The 4177-nt window shown below is 53.7% G+C and overlaps 2 protein-coding genes across 9 annotated transcripts in view; both read left to right on the top strand.

Moving 5' to 3' along the window:
- The window catches only part of C8G (complement C8 gamma chain), a 618926-nt gene that overhangs the window by 190029 nt on the left and 424720 nt on the right, over positions 1–4177 (top strand). The window lies entirely within an intron of this gene.
- The window catches only part of GRIN1 (glutamate ionotropic receptor NMDA type subunit 1), a 33415-nt gene that overhangs the window by 5028 nt on the left and 24210 nt on the right, over positions 1–4177 (top strand). The window lies entirely within an intron of this gene.

The raw sequence follows: 4177 nt of genomic DNA, 5'->3' as shown, positions 1-4177 counted from the left end.
CACTAACACACACGGCACCACACACACACTAACACACACGGCACCACACACTCATGGCACCACACACACACTAACATACACGGCACCACACACACACTCATGGCACCACACACACACTAACACACACGGCACCACACACACACTCATGGCACCACACACACACTAACACACACGGCACCACACACACACACGGCACCACACATGGCACCACACACACACTCATGGCACCACTCAAACCACCACTCACACACAGCATCACACTGACACTCATGGAACCACACACACGCCGCTACTCACACGCTCATGGCAGCAGTCGCACACTGCCACTCACACTCGCATGGCACCACTCACACTCACCACCACTCACACAGCATCACACTCACTCATGGCACCACCCACACACACATCACCACTCACACTCACACTCACACCACCACTCACACTCATGGCACCACTCAGCACCATTCACACCACCACTCACACACACAGCACCACAAACACACACACTCATGGCATCACACACACTAATGGCACAACTCACTCTCACCACCACACACACAGAATCACACACACAGCACCACACACACTCATGGCAACACTCACATGGCACCACACACACAGCATCACACACACACTGCCACTCACACACAGCACCACTCACACACCACCACTCACACTCATGGCACCATAAACTCACACTAATGGCCCTACTCACACTCACACCAGCACTCACACAGTATCACAGTCACTCACACTCCCACTCACAGCACCACTTACATGGCACCTCACACTCACAGCATCACACTCACACTCATGGCACCACTCACATCCACTCACACCAATCACACACCACCACTCACACTCCTCACAGTATCACACACACACTCATGGCACCACACACAGCGTTGCACACTCACATGGCATCACACACACACTCATGGCACAACACACACATGGCATCACTCACACACACTCAGGGCACCACACATTCACACTCACCACATCACACACACTAAGGACACCACACACACAGAATTGCACACTGACACACTCAGCATCACACAGGATCACACGGCACCACGCACACTCACATGGCACTACACACACTCACACCATCACACACAGCATCATACACTCACAGCACCACACACAGCATCACACACACACACTCATGGCACCACACACACATACACTCAGCATCACACTCACAGCCCCGCACTCACACTCACAGCATCACACACTCACACATTCACACTCACAGCACCACACACAGCATCACACACTCATTCACTTTTACATGGCACCACACTCAAGCACACTCCTGGCACCACACACATTCACAGCATAACACACGCACTCACAGCACCACACACACAGCATCACACTCACACGGCACCACACACAGTCACGGCATCACATACTCCCTCACACATGGCATCACACACACAGCATCACACACATACAGGACCACACACACGGCGTCACACACATTCACACATGGCATCACACACTCACACAGCATCACACACAATCACTAACATGGCATCACACACACACGGCACCACACACACTCATACTCAGTATTGCACACACCTTCACACACACTCAGCATCACACGCTCACAGTCACAGCATTACTCAGACTCATGGCACCACACATTAACACACTCACAGCATCACACACACACTCATGGCACCACAGGCTCTCACTCCCACTCATGGCACCACATACCCTCACACAGCATCACACACAGCACCACACACTCACAAATTCAGCATCACACACTCACACTCCCATGGCACCCCCACACACACAGCATCACTCACACCACCCCACACACAGTCACACTCACACCATCACACATCACACACACATGGCACCACACACACATTCACACTCATGGCACAACACACACAGCATCATGCACACACCACCACACACTCACACATTCACACTCAGCATCACACATTCACACTCCCATGGCACCATACACACACAGCATCATACACTCACACCATCCCACACACATTCACTCAGCACAACACACACACACACCATCACACACTCACACATTCACACTCATGGCACCATACACTCACAGTCACCATCACACACACTCATGGCACCACACACATTCACACACATAGCACCACACACACCACACACTTAACCCATCACACAGCATCACACACACACAGCACCACACCATCACACATTCACACTCACACCATCACACATTCACACTCATGGCACCACACACATTCACAGCATCACACACTCACAGATTCACACTCATGGCATCACACACATTCACACTCATGGTATCACATGCTCACACACCACCACACACACACCACACACTGCATACACACTCACACCATCACACACTCACACATTCACACTCATGACACCACACACACATCATCACACATTCACACAGCACCACACACACATTCAAACCATCACACACACAGATTAACATGGCACCACATGCTCACACACACCATCACACACACACACCACACACAGCATCACACACACATTCACACTCATACCACCATGCACACATTCACAGTACTACACACAGACGCCATCACACACTCACACATTCACATGGCACCACACACACACCCCATCACACGTTCACACTCATGACACCACACACACACTAGTTCAGACTCACACCATCACACCCTCCCACATCCACGCTTACAGCACCACACACACACTCACACAGCACCACACACACACCATCACACACACACTCACAGCACCACACACACACACACCATCACACATTCACGCTCACACCACACACATTCAGACTCACCACCACGCCCTCCCACATTCACACTCACAGCACCACACACACACTTACAGCATTGCACACATTCACACACTCATGGCACCACACACACTCACACCATCACACACACAGCATCACACATTAGCACACTCACACCATCACACACTCACACATTCACACTCACAGTCCCTGCTAAAACTGCCTTAAGGCCCAGGGTCACTCCAGCCAGGCCCCGGCTCTTCTGGAGGATGGCAGGCCCCGAGGCAGGAGCTGAGACAGAGGCTGGAATGCCCCCTTCCTGAGGCTCTGAAAGCCCTGCAGTGGCCCTCGGTGCCCGCACTGCTCCTCCCTGGTGACTTCACCCAGGCCATGAGAAGGTGGGGTCCATTTCTGTGCCCTCGGGTACGACCTCCTTCAAGAGAAGGTGGGGTTCTATTCCCGTGCCCTTGGCCATGACCTCCTTCACCTCCCTGGGCACCAGCTTCCTCACATGTGAGGAAGAGATAATGGCCTTGCCAAGGAAAGCAGCCAGTGGCTCAAAAGAGGGACGGGGATGCCCCAGGACAGGGCCGGCCCAGCACATGCCCCAAGCCCAGAGGAGGCCAAAGGGAGGGAAACCTCACCGCTGTGCCCTGACCTTACCAGGTTCTGTATTTACAACCAACCTGTGTCCAAAACATGAACCAGAGGGCAGGTCAGAGCTAGTCCAAGACCTCAGCCACAGCCTGCCCTTCAGGCATCTCACCAGGTGGACAGGCAGAGGCAGAGGACATTTTTGCACCTCAAAGCACTGCCCCAGGCCACGAAGAGGGAACTCAGTGGCCCGGGAAGCAAGGCAGGGCAAGCAAGCACCACACTGGCCTGGGGAGGAGATGAAGCCTTTAGCCCCAAGAGTGAATTCTTCTTCATACATACAGCTGTTTAAATTTGGGAGGACTCTGTGGGCAGCCCCAGGAGGATCTTTGAGGTTCTGTGTCATCAAGAACTTCCTGAGCTCAGCTTGTCCAAAGGCATTGGGCTGCAGGGGAGGGAGTGAGCTCACCCCAGGAACAATTCCACAGAAACCCATGTCCCTTAGGGTGCTACAGGGGCCAACATCAAACCTCCTCCATTTCCGAGATTATATATGGGAGGAGAGGCCAGGGTGGGAGGAAGGGGGTCCCAGGGTCTAGAAAGCGTCCCCAGGGGGTGGGTACGAGGGGGGGAGGTAGGGGGCCCCAGGGTCTAGAAAGTGTCCCCAGGGGGTGGGTACGAGGTGGGGAGGTAGGGGGCCCCAGGGTCTAGAAATTGTCTCCAGGGGGTGGGTACGGGGTGGGGGGAGGAAGGGGAACCCAAGTTCTAGAAGGTGTCCCCAGGGGTTGGGGATGGGGG

The sequence above is a fragment of the Cebus imitator genome, unplaced genomic scaffold (assembly GCF_001604975.1).
Source record: "Cebus imitator isolate Cc_AM_T3 unplaced genomic scaffold, Cebus_imitator-1.0 Scaffold339, whole genome shotgun sequence".
NCBI classification, from domain to species: Eukaryota; Metazoa; Chordata; class Mammalia; order Primates; family Cebidae; genus Cebus; species Cebus imitator.
Note: the sequence above shows the minus strand (reverse complement) of the source record. Positions and strands in the feature narration are given on the sequence as shown.